Genomic DNA, 14,002 nt, shown 5'->3' on the forward strand with positions numbered 1-14,002 from the left:
GCCAATGTCAGGCATGACATTTTTATGCAGCTTTTCAAATGTAGAGATTTTGGAGCAAGCATAGATTACATTCAACTCTCACCCTATGTGAGATCACATGGGACTTCCTTTGGCTACCTGATTCATCTGCACGTGAAATAGTTAGTCTTGGCTGCATTTGATTTTTATTTTTTTTCTAATTTCAGCAATTAATATTGATGTTTATTTTGAAGAACGTTTTTGATCTTTTAACTATTTTTACAGTTGGTGGAATTTATGGTGGGGGTAGGGTTGGGATTAGAGCAGCGCTGAGAGCAGGGGACTATCTGGGTCATAAAAAGGGGCCCAAGACACAGGGACAAAAGGTGCACGGGAGGCTGTGGTCCTGGCCCAGAGGAGCAGACACTGGTGGCCAGGTCTGTGAAGAGGAGAAGGAGCCGTCCCCAGTCACAGGGTGCTTCTGAACAGTTCCTGCCTGGGGATGGCTTCCACGTTGGTGAATGAGCAAGTAGGGCCATGACAGGGGATCTACAGAAGGCTCCCTGCATGGTCATGGGGCTGGCAGCACCTAGTCCCTGCAGGTGCAAGGGTGCAGGGAAGGTTGCTGTTGGGGCAGAGCAGAGATCCCCGGCCAGGACAGCAAGGAGGAGGATCCCCAGCTGCAGGAGTGGCCACCCCACTGCTGAATGACTCCTGCCAGGGCAGGAGTCACCGATGGATATTTTTTTCGTTGATTGCAGTGCATCAGTTGAAATTGATGTTTACAGACATCTGTCCATTAAAATCAAATCCTGCCAAGCCCAGAAATAATCCACAGAACTCTCATTATAAGACCCAACCCACTCTCCCCAAAATCCCAAAGTGTAACAGGTTCATAGCAATTTGCCATGCTCCCTCCTGGGACAATTCTCACGTACCTCCCCAAGAGTTCATCTCTTGCCCGATCCCAGACTCTTTCTGCCCTTGCTCCAGGGCTCCACTCTCCAGGCTGTCTCCCTCACAACTCTTCTTCAGTAGCCCCAAATCAGGTCTTCCATGACAGAGCTCTTCAAATGGTTCCACTCAGCCAGGACTTCCTACCTGTGAGTCCTACCCCTGCTCCTATGATCTGCCCTCCAGCATCAACCCTCTTGTTTTGGGCTCAGCTTCTGCTAACCAGGCTGGTTCTTCCCCTTTGTAACAGGGCCTCTGCATAAGCTTGGCTAGTCACCATCAACCTTTTGCTCTTCCCAGGGGCATTCTGTGCCAGCTCTCCTCTGCTGCTCGTGTTTCTCCCTGAGTTCTGCCATTCCTCCTCAGGCAGTTCTCACCTGCCCTTCTTGGTTTCTCTCAACCCGTTGTCAGACAGCTCCCTTCTGACTGACTTCTCCAGATAACGCTTTGTCTCCTTCCTTTTTGTGACCCAGGTGCCTTCTTTAAATAAGCTGTAAACCTAATTGGGAGGCAACTGACATCCACTGCACCTGTGACTTCTTCCTTCTTAAAGGGCCTGTGTCACCATGTGACACCCTCTTATACTTTTGTGGAAATGATTCACCACGTTTTTACCTTGGGGTAAGGATTTTGACTCCTCTTTGTTCTGTACGGCCCTCAGCACATTGGGTGTATTCAAAATATCATCATCACCTGTTCCTAGGTTACACAGACCACCAGGAAAAGGGGGGGGGGGGGGAATAGAGGCTACAACCAGAGAAACCATCCTGGGTCATCTTCTTACCACTAAAAGAGGAACTGAATCAGAGATGTGAGAGCAGAGAACCAAAGTCTTCAAGCTACTTGAATTCAGTAAAACTACAGTAAGACAAAATACATGGAGTTAAGAAATCTAGTGAGTAAGGTGCAACTGGAAGGAGTGTTAAAATTCTCTAGTGTGGAAGAAAGCTGAGGAATCATAAGACACCATAATCAAGGTGCAACTAACCACAACTCCTGGGGGGGGGGGGGAATCAGCACACACAGGGCAAGCAGTAGTATTTGGTAGAGCCAGAAGATAACAGTGGTGGGTATGCAGGATAAATAGAGGATCCAGTGTTGCATGGAACTTTCAGTCCTCCCTGTACCCTGTAACAGGGATGCACTATCCAAGTAGGCCTAATTCCAGCTGCAAGCAGATTGAAGGGAATATTTAACCTGTAATCAGATGGGAGAGTGCATCTTATGTAGACATACCTGAGTTAACTTTAGTTTAGCCAGCTCATGTACTGATAGCAGTGAAACCACATTAGCATGGGCTTCAACGCGTACTGCACAGGCCTGCCTGGAACCCTGGATAATTACTTGGGCAGATAGCTCGCTCTGATGTCCAGGCTGCCGCAGCTTCAGTGCTATTGGTATCTGCGCTAGCTAGATTAAAGCAAGCTCCTGTGCGTCTACATGCTGCAATCACACCTCTGATTGCTGTGTAGACACGCCCTAACTCAGCTGAAGTCATTGGAGTAGTACCTATTTCTGCCAAGGCTGAGCCCAGCCACCTCTTTCTGTTTCAGCATCTATAAACTAAGAGATTCGTACAATGCTGTGTTGCTAGCAGGTTTCCTTTATTAATGTTTATGCAGTGTTGAAAATGTACAGTATTCTTCTAACATTTGTGTTCATCTGTGGTGGTAGGAGATTTTCAGCACTGAAATCATTCTTTTAAATATCCAAATGATATCAGAGGCAATAAGGATAGAGAGGATTGAGTGCGATTAGCTGCTGCATACACATGTAAATAATGCAAATAATTTAGATGAAGACATTTATGTAAAATTTCATTTTCTGTTCAGAATAATAAGGCAGTTGTGGCTAAGAGGGATGACTTGCTAGACATAGTAGTAGAAATTGTGCTGTTTGTCATTTTTATATTGTACCCCCCCACTAAACAGACTGGTTTTGAGTGAATATTCTCTAATCTGCATTTATATTCTTGCATCTATATCTATTATGCATCACATGTTCATGAAGCTGAGTGTCTGATCATGCATAGATGCTGTTTAGAGTACACAAAACTTTTCTGGAGCATTTCCATTTAGAGAAGAGAGCAGACTATCATAACTGGTGCAATGGTAAAGAAAACCCCAAATGTCCAGTTGATTTCCATTGTGGAATATGAATGTCATTAATGTGTCACGATTTTAAATAGATTCAAGTACTGCAGCAGTCCTCTGTCAAGAACTGGGAACCGGCTTCCAAGAACATCAGGCAAGGAGACAGCCTTCTCTCCCTTTGCTACTGTTGTCCAATTTAAACTGCAAAGAACTTCGGAGGAGAATTTACAATAGTCTCAAAGAGTCTTATTAAACACATTTGTGGCACTACAATTTCAAAGTGTATGCCCTTTTCATTTCCAACACACTTGTACATCACTGACAGATTACACAGGGCAAGGTAATGAAAGTCATTGTATGTAAACAAAAAACAAAAAAAACAAAAAAAAGGAAAAAACCTAATTTCAATTTCACCTTAACCTTAAAATGTTAGCATCTGTGGGAAAAGTTATTTACCAATTTGACATAAGATGGACTAGGAAGTCTTTTAATAGTAAATATGATGTTACATGGCTGATGTACTTTTAGTTGTGTTCAACAGGGGACACCATTCAGGATTCTGAAGAGGTAGATTTAGGTCTTACTATTTTACATCTTATTACTGTGCTATTTACAAGAATGGACTTGCAGTTTTGATTTTTCATAGGAACCAAATGGGAATGAGGCCAATGGGAAATTCCTCAAGTAAGGAGCATGTAAAATGGAGCAAGGATCTCAGGATTTGGCCCTATAACAACAGTGACCAGATAGAAGCCTGAGACCGTTTGGGGCCAAATTCAGCCCTGGCATGACTCCGTTTGAGTCACTGGAGTTACGTCACAGAGGACTTTGGCTCTTTCTGTCTAATAAATATTGTATGAATACATGCTTGTAAAAAAGCACTATAAAGCTTTTTTTAATAGTATGTTTATTTTCATTGGATGGCTATTCCACCCTTTCCCATGAGACGGTAATGAGAGTGGCACACTACATGAAATTAATGTACTCCTGCTACTGATATCATAGGTGGATTTGCAAAGACATGTCTACTACTTATGGCAGCATGTGACCAAAAGTGGTTACCATCCAAAGGTTGTTCAGTACCCTACACTAGTTTGTTGGTCTCAGTCCAGTTCCCTGAGAAAAAAAAGTCCACCTCACAACACCCACCACCACCGGCATCCTTCCTGACAGTCTCAGCGGAGAAGTCAAAGTTGACTAAAAGGAACCAGGAGTGTTAGAATACCTTGACAATGGGCACAATATAAATTCATAGATGAGAGAAGGTAGAACTATCTTGTAACCCTGAGCGGTGATCCCCTACAAGTTAAGGGTGTATCGACATTACAAGCAAGGGAGGAGGTTCCCAGCATGTGTGCATTGAGCTAGCAGGCTAACAACAGTACTGTAGCCATGGTAGCATGGGCAGCAGCAGGGACATGGGCTAGCCGCCCCAAGTATGTACCCAGAGGATTGAGGTGAGTTTGTGCTTGGGGCAGCTAGCTCACACTACTGCACATGCTACCACAGCTACACTACTGTTTTTAACACGCTAGCCTGGATGAGAGCTAGCACGAATAGGTCTACATGAGCTGGGAATCACATCCTTGGCTCATAGTGTAGACGTAGCCTAAGACACACTGGCAGTGGGAGGCACTAGGAAGCTTGCACTGTCTCTGCTCATGCTGTACATTAGGGGTGGCCAGGCAACCTGAACCTGAGAAAGAGCCAGAATTTACCAATGTACATTGCCAAAGAGCCATAGTAATAATATGTCAGTAGCTTCCCAGCCCCCGCCTCCAATCAGCTCCCCTCCCCTGCTCCCAGCACCTCCCACTCACCGGCAGCCCCATCGATCAGTGCCTCCCCCTCCCTCCACACACCTCCTGATCAGCTGTTTTATGGCATGCAGGAGGCTTTGGGGGGGTAGGGGGAGGAGTGAGGGCATAGCAGGCTCAGGGGAGGGGGCGGGAAGGGGGTGGAGTAGGGGCAGGGCCTGTGGCAGAGGCAGGGGTTGAGCAGTGGGCACCCCTCGGCACATTGGCAAGTTGGCACCTGTAGCTCCAGCCCCGGAGTCGGTGCCTATACAAGGAGCCGCATATTAACTTCTGAAGAGCTGCATGTGGCTCTAGAGCCACAGGTTGGCCACCCCTGCTGTACATGTTCAGTGGCTGTTAGTCTGATATCTTTCGGGAGTGCAAAGTCTTCATACATTTTAATGAAAAACAACAAAAACCACGACAGCATTCATCGATCTCTGCTTAATGGTGGAGTTCAGTTACCTTTCTCTCCATATTTTGGATATTTTAACTAAATGATATCAGTACTTCACACTTACATGATGATTTTTATCCCTAGCTGTCAAAGTTCCTTACACAGGTGAGCAAATATCACCATTTAACATATCGTTTGTACATTTTATAACAATACAGAATTAAAAAAATATATATATGGATGTCAGTGGACAGTGAACTCTCAACTTCCCCATCTCATTAAGAGGATTTTCATCCTGCTATTTGTGAGCTTCTCAGATCCACTGATGTGATAAAAATGTTTCGGTCCCCAGAGGACCATGTTTTAAGGATTATCACTATGCATGATGATGAATCTTGCAAGGTGCTGAGCATCCCGAGTGCGCACATCCCTCACCGATTCCAGCTGCAACTGAGACAATGCTGAGCACACTTGACTGCCATTGGGCTCAAGGGGATCTGAAGCCACTTTGCACCTCTATGATGATTATAAAGTATTTCGCCAGGGTGTCCAGTGAGGTTCAGGGCCCCTGTCATAACTATAAAGGGAAGGGTGACAGCTCTCCTGTGTACAGTGCTATGGAATCCCTCCTAGCCAGAGACTCCAAATCCTTTTACCTGTAAAGGGTTAAGAAGCTCGGGTAACCTGGCTGACACCTGACCCCAAGGACCAATAAGGGGACAAGATACTTTCAAATCTTGGGGGGGGAAAAGGCTTTTGTGTGTGTCCTTTGTTTAAGGGGTTGTTCGCTCTTGGGACTGAGAGGGACCAGACATCAATCCAGGTTCTCCCCATCTTTCTAAACAAGTCTCTCTTATTTCAAAATTGTAAGTAAAAGCCAGGCAAGGCGTCTTAGATTTACTTTGTTTTCTCATCTTGTAAATGTACCTTTTACCAGAGTGGTTATCTTGTTTGCTATACTTTGAACCTAAGACAGAGGGGATTCCTCTGAGCTCTTTAAGTTTGATTACCCTGTAAAGTTATTTTCCATACTGATTTTGCAGAGATGATTTTTACCTTTTGCTTTAATTAAAAGCCTTCTTTTTAAGAACCTGATTGATTTCTCCTTGTTTTAAGATCCAAAGGGGGTTTGGATTTGTATTCACCAGGAATTGGTGAAAGGTTTCTCAAGGCTTCCCAGGGAGGGAATTCTTAAGATGGTGGCAGCGGACCAGAGCTAAGCTGGTAGATAAGCTTAGAAGTTTCATGCAGGCCCCTACATTTGTACCCTAAAGTTCAAAGTGGGGATACAGCCTTGACAGCCCCATTGTGCTAGGCACTGCACGCGCACACACAAAGGCATGGTCCTGCCCCCACAGAGCAGCTTGTGGGATTTGGCCCTATTTGAATAAGGCAGTGCTAAATCTCGTATACCCAAATAAACTTTTGCTGTACCTTCTTCTGCTCTTACCCATCATTTCCCCCCTCAGATGGCAAAATGAAATGGAAATGCTTTATTTTGTAATTCTATAGCACTGTCCATCCCAGGATTTCAAAGTGGTTTACAAATATTAATGAATGTGAGGTGTGGAAGTACTATCCCCATTTCAGATGGGGAAACGGAGGCACAATTATCCCAAACCACAGAAATTTATGGTACAGCTGGTGTGATGGGGTTGGGACTCACCACCTGGCGCCTCCTACTGGTTGTCTCGGGAATTAGCTCTGTCCAGTGGAGCGCCCCCTCCTGGTGGTGTCCCGTCCGTCATCTCGCCCTCAGTTGGCGTGTCCGGACCCGCGTTGCTCCCAAGCTCGCGGCGTCCTCTTCGAGCCACTGCCCTCCGGCAGTGCCCCTTTAGTCCATCCTCGCCCCCTTCCGGGAGAGATCAATCAGCTGCCTCTCTGCGTCCTGGCCGATGTGGCCAGCTGCACCCTCAAAGTCACTCCCCTCTTGGCAGGGGGTTGGTGCAACTCTAGATGGCCGCTCCGTCGGCCAGGTGCAAGGCAAGGGGGAAAGGGGGCTCAGGCCCGCCCACAACTCTGGATCCCAACCCAGGGACCCTCTAGTGGCAGCCATCCTGCCCTCATTCTCTCCCTCTGTCTGTCCACGTCCCTGGGCCGCTTCCCCTTCGGGCCCTAGCACCGGCTAGGCCCTACCCTTCAGGGCCTGTAGCCTGACAGACTCTGGGCTGGAGTTACCCTCTGCTCCCCCGGGCCTGCCCAGCACTGCGCTGTCCCGGGTGCTAGTCTCCCAGTCTAGAGACAGACCTTCCCCTCTCGAAGGCCTGGGACAGACTCCCTGCTCCTGTCCTGAGCAGCCTTCTTATAGGGCTGAGCCTGGCCCTGATTGGCTCCCTCCAAGCTGGGCCCTGATTGGCTCCCTCCAAGCTGGGCCCTGATTGGCTCCCTGTCTGCGCAGGCCCACTGGCCTGCTGCAGCCCCAAATTCAGGGAGTGGGGCACCCGCCCCACTACAGCTGGGAAGGGAATAGAGATTTCTAAACTTCCAGGCTCATGCTTTAATCACAGCCATCCTTCCTCCTTTTAAAAAAGTCCTTTTTCTGTCCCCACTCTGTGAAATGAATAACTACCAAAGATCTGATTCCCAACTGCCTTGTACCATGTGTAGACTTTCACACCTGTACAAAATGCTACCAATTTACAATAGTAGGTGGAAGGCAGAGAAGGAGGCATAATTTAGTATCTAATGGACTGTTAAGAATTTGGGTTTAGTAGTGAGAGCCCTGTGAAATTCGTTTGTGTCTTTATAACTTTTCAGGAATTTCATGTTATTATGTTTTATCCTGTTCCCGGGGAGGTGGGAGGTCCTGGGGGGAGAAGTGCTCAGGTTGGGGAGGAGGGAGATGCAGAATAAGCCCATCCCAAACTCATCCTACAGACAGGACTGGCTCCAGGCACCAGCGCAGGAAGCGGGTGCTTGGGGTGGCCAATGGAGAGGGGCGGCACGTCTGGGTCTTCGGCGGTAATTTGGCGGCGGGTCCCTCAGTCCCTCTCGGAGGGAAGGACCAGCCACCGAATTATCAAGCGGCATGGTAGAGCTGCCGCCGAAGTGCCGCCGATCGCGGCTTTATCTTTTTTTTCCCCCTTCACCGCTTGCGGCAGCAAAAAAGCTGGAGCCGGCCCTGTCTACAGAGGCAGCGCCTGTCCTGTTTGGCTGGGCCCAGTTCCCCACTCTGGGTGTTGCAAACTGGGACATGGGTTTCCAGCACTGCTCAGGTTTGGCCACTTCTTTGTCATCACAATGGGGGAGGCAGCCAGGCCTAATCTGAGTGAGTAATGCCAGGTTGCAATGCCACTCACTGAGATTTGACCTGGTTGCCTCCCCCATCTGACGTAGGGGTGACTGGGCCAAACATGAACAGTGCAGTGACCCTGTGCGCTAGTTCACAACGCCCAGAGCTGAGCCATGCTCTGCAGGACAAGAGCCACCTCCGCAAGGTGAGGTGTTTTTTTTTTTTTTTAAAAGACATTTTTTCATGTTATTTCACATTTGTGCAAAACATGGGGCTCTAGTGATAGGATGTTAATTCAAGAGGAATGCAGGCGCCTTCAGCATCCAGTCAGATGAAAGACTCTTATGACTTCCCCATAGCAGTGATTGCTTTTGTAGGCCCCAATGTCAAGGGGACTACTCCTGTCCTTAAAAGTTAAGCATGTTCTCAAGTACCTTGCTGAACTGGGGCCTTAGCTAGCAATCTGAGATTTCCTTGTGCCTCTGTGGTGAGGAACAGGACACCAAATTTTGGGACCTGCACTAATTACCCTAAATTAGTCATCTCCTTGACATCATAAATGTCACAAAACACATTTTGTTCCCTAGAGCTCCACAGACCTCAACTAAGCATATGGACTGCTCGCTTACACTTACCACAGAAGGCTGAATATTGAGAATGTATGTAGTTTAGTCTATGTGGTGTAAATATGTATAAATTTATACTGTGTTAATTTATGGCATGCAGTACAGAAGGCTGTGCGCAAGTTACAGTGCATGCCTTCCCCCGTTCTGCTGAAATAATTCATCTCCTGGTCCTTTTCCTCATGTTTTCCTTAGTCTCGCCACAGATGTTTGGGCAGCTTGTGTTAGCAGGGAACGTGTATTAGAAGTACATTGAGGAATGTAGGTGATGAGAATACCAACTCTAGTGTGTGGTTACAGCTTAGAGGATTAACAACACTGGTGAATACTTGCTGATGGCTCAGTCCTGCCTTCTAATACACAGATACACATCACACCATAGCTTGTAAATTCAACACCTGTGATGTAGCCATTCTGTGCATAGAGGACTTGTGTCTCCAGGGTTGTCAATCTAGTTCCTTTCACAAATACTGCATTCACATATAAACCCAAATAAATTAACCGTTGTGCTTCAGTAAGAGCCAGTTTCTCAAGAGAATGGGCACCTGCTTATTGAGAAGTAAAATTCAATGCTAAAAGCCCAGTCTTCTACATCTGCATGGGCATAGCACTCATAAGTGAAAATATACCATCCTGTCCTCTTGTGGTTATGGCACCAAACTGGGAGACCTGAGTTCTAGTCCCAACTCTCTCTGACTTCCTTTGTGGCCTTGGGAAAGTCACTTCATCTTTCTGGGCCTCAGGTCCCCATCTATAAAATGGGGATAATGATACTTCCTTTCTTCCACCCTTTGTCTGTCTTGTCTGTTTAGACTATAAGCTTGTTGGGGCAGGAAGGGTCTTTAACTGTGTGTCCAGTGGCTAGCACAATGGATCCCTAAGCTCAGCTGGGGTTTCAAAGCACTACTGTTATACAAATAAGAATGCTGGAAGTTTTCATGTGGCCATCTTGAAACCTTTCTGGATTTCCTTCCTCTTTCTAATAGTTTCAATCCCCTAGTCATGGAATTAAAAACAATACAGTGTGATTTAAATAACCAATCACACCTTGGGGGATGGGGGGAGGAATAGAAAATAGAGACTGCCAATAGTTTGAAAAACTCAGAGGCTGAAATATGTTCAAAGTGTTCAAATTATTTTTGTCCATTATTTAAATTAGAGTATGATTACAGAAAAGTGACACAAAAAGGGCTAAATTCATCATATGAGTTATTCAGTACAAATAATTCACCTAGATCTTAAGACGACAAAACAAAAAACTTTGTGGAACTCTTTGGGGGATTGCGACCCAGATCCTCAAAGATGTTTAGGCACCTAATTCCCATTGAAATCAAGGAAGTTAGGCACCTGTTCTTTGAGGACCCACCTCTATGGGTCTATACTCCAGTTAACAGATTTTACTCCTCCCTATGTAGGTTCCCATCTGTAACAAATCAAGTATGGCTAGTAATTTTTATTACATAAAGAGAATTAGAAATAAGTTATTTTAGTAAGTTGATGAATAACTTATTCAGAACACAGTGTGTGAAACACCATGACAGAATGGAAATTGATTTTCTAAAATGGGAGAGTGAACTACAGCATTTTGTGACATGTGGTGTTCCTCTCAGGAAAGCAAATGTCATGTCACACGTTTTATTCCCCCTACTGAGGCATTCCACAACCTAAATGGCATATATCAGCCTAAAAGCTAGCTTCACTATATTAAGAGGCAAGAACATACTAAAAATTAAATCCTGAAACCTTAACAGGGAAATGCAGCAATACATATTGCTCAAGTACATAGTATTGCTTGGTTATATGCCATATATGCTTGCACAAGTCACAAATGGATTTAGACAAATTCTGGCAAGTCAATTGCATTTCCTAGTCACACATACTGGCTAAACATCTTGGACTCTCCAGAAGCGCCCACAAAAAAGTCCTTTGCTCAAATCACAAGACACACTCCTATTCCATTCATTTCCTCAAGGTCAAATAAATACTTTACATAGGCTAAACTACCAGCTGGCACATGTGGATCAGCTCAGTCTCTTTAACCAGTTGCTAGTTATTTTGTCCAATCCACCACTTGAATACGAGTGAGAAATAGCTTACTCATGTTTTAAAGATAATATCTCCCCACCCCCTTTAACCATGGCACCGGGATTTCAGAGACAGCTTCCAAAGGTTTTACCCAAAAGAAGCACTCACACGTAGGCCTAGAATGCATCTGTACAGAGTGGCAGAGCCCTCCCCCAGCCAGAAACCAGATGGAGCTTTGGTCAGTGTGGGAAGCTGTCTTTCAGACAGATGTTATATATAAATTATTGGTGGAAATTATACATGGAGATTAATCCCATAATATGACAGTCTTATATTTCAGCATTTAACACACGACTTGCTGTTTACACTAAAGCAAATGACTCACCACCAATGCTAAAAATATTCACACACCCAAGAACTTACAGGCAGCTTTCACCTGGCCTCAACCCCATGGCATTTGGTGGCTCAACTCAGCAGATTGCCAACAGCTGTGCTATGCCTTGAAGGTATCTGGTGCCAACAGCTAGCTACACTTGGCCGCTTTGCAGTTGCACCGCCAGTCCATCTCCAGCCTACGCCTTTTCACCAAGCAACCCACACATACTGTTGTCTCCAAAGAAATTGCCTTTAACCCAGTCCAGTGTTTCCAGCACACTGTCCTGCAGTCCTCCTCCAGCTCTCTAAAGGTGGACTGCAAGGCAATGTAAAGTGCACACACATGCAGCTCATTTATGATTTATAAAGACAGCATTGTGAGGGGTCCCCCCCCCCAAAACCAAAAAAAACCCAAACAAACCCTGTGTTTTCTGAATGAGAAATAATGGGTCCTGGTGTCGCTTTTTGAATGAAGATGAATGATGGCAACCTTTGGAGGACAACCCTGGAGTTTCCTCAAATCTAAAGTTAGGCCCAAACCAAAATTGTATACTCTTGAATTTTGGTAGGCCTGTATCCAAGTTTTGGGCTTATGTATCATCTTTACTGAAAATTGGTTCTGAGCAATAGGGACTCTCCTTTGTCTGCCTCTAAATTAACTCCTTTCTCCTCCTGATTTAGCAATTTACTAAAATAACCAAAGTCTGCTAAAAATATTTTCCCCTTTTTATCTTAGCTCCTTCTCCTCAGCTGTTAGTAAGCTACATATAAGTGCACGTTCCTGCAAACACTTCTTCCTGAGCCGAGTGCTCTCTAATTCAGTCTTTATCAGACTGAATTAAGTAGTCTCATTTAATTCAGTAGTAAGCACTACACCCTGACGGAAGTATTTGCAGATCAGAATCTACACCGGGAAAATATTTTCTTTATTAATTTCCTTAATTATTAACAAGTTTGCACTTCATTCCTATCCCAATCAGAAGAAATTTGCTTTTGTCCTTTCCTCTTTGTTACTTGGTTTCTTCTTCTGCATTTCCTCCTCCCCCTCCCCCACCCTTTAATCAGGCGGACGGGAAAAGAAAAAAAAAAAAAAAAGTCTCACCTGCCAAAAGGTCCAGGTTCTCACTTCCTTGCTAAGCAAGAGCTAGAAAAGCCCAGCTGTAAAATTTCAGAAAAGAAAAAAAAAGGAAAACAAGCTAATCAACTCTTACAGATGGTCACAGCTCCCAGTATTCTCAACCATCCCGTAAATGATAGCATCCCAAAAGGCCATTCACAGGTAGTCTGCACCCTCCTCTGCTTGCGTGGCCACATTGAAATCGCTTGACAATTGCAAAGTCCAGCTAGCAGTTCCATCTGTCCATCTGCTCAGGGAAGTGAATCTCTCTCTCAAGTGCTGGTATTCCTGCTGCTGAATTCAGGGAAATCAGAGGGGCCTCTCTCTCATTTTCTCAGCAGTGGTTCTGTGTAGGCTGCTTTTACAATGGACGCATAACACAGCCAAGGAGACAGCTTCTCAACAGAACAATCAGGTTTCCCAACACTGATGCTTTGTATAACTCATTTCCACGACAGGCATATATTTAATATGTATTATTTTATTTGTATGGGTGTAGTCTTGTTAGTCAGAATTTACAAACACACACCATAAGAGAGATGGCTATGGCTATTTAACAGCAGCATAAGGAGCATGTGTGTACACACACTATACATTTCTCTTTTTGTCTGGTTGATTTTAATGTAGCCGAGTAACCGTTACTTACCCTATAAGTGGTGATCTGCTTGGGGAGTAGCTCAGAGGTCAGTACTTTTGTGGGCTCCGTCACTCAGAGACTGTTATCCATAGAAGTATTTTTTGGTACAGTACACTGTATTTATCTAGGTATTTATGCTGCCTATTGCCCTCGTATCAGAGGACCTCACAAGTGAGAGACAATATTACCCTCACAACCTGCCTCTGAGGAAAGGGGTAAAGACTTTACTGATGGGGAAACTGAGATGCAGAGGTAAAGTGACTTGCTCAAGTTCTCCAAGCTGGTAAACGACAGCACCATGACTAGAACCCAGGCTCCCAGTCCAGTGTTTGATCCCCTAGGCCATACTCACTAAATAAGCTGCTCTCTGCATGACCGAAGTGGTATAATTTGTTTTAACTAAGCTGCCCATAAATCTGGCTGGCTGACAAATTGTATGTGGTATAAAACATTTGCCTGCACTTATATTCATTTTATACTGTATAAAAGATGGATAACATTAAGCTTACTAGCAGATAAAATTATGATCCTCAGTCTCGGTGAAGGATGATAACTTAACCACAGGAAGTATAGAAATTAGCTTTCTCTGCAGTCTACAAATTACAAGGTAATCTTCTGCAATTTGAAACCATTTAGGATCCTTGGCATTATATACTTGGATCGATTTAAATCTCACAAGCTGCTTTCATCTTTCTCTTTTACAGAAAAAAAAATCTTCTCACTTTCTAATGAGATACAGTACATGCCTACACAGCCTGGCCTTACTGCGTCATTTTTCGTTTTAGATTAGGTGAT

The sequence above is a fragment of the Emys orbicularis genome, chromosome 2, assembly GCF_028017835.1.
Source record: "Emys orbicularis isolate rEmyOrb1 chromosome 2, rEmyOrb1.hap1, whole genome shotgun sequence".
Taxonomy (NCBI): domain Eukaryota; kingdom Metazoa; phylum Chordata; order Testudines; family Emydidae; genus Emys; species Emys orbicularis.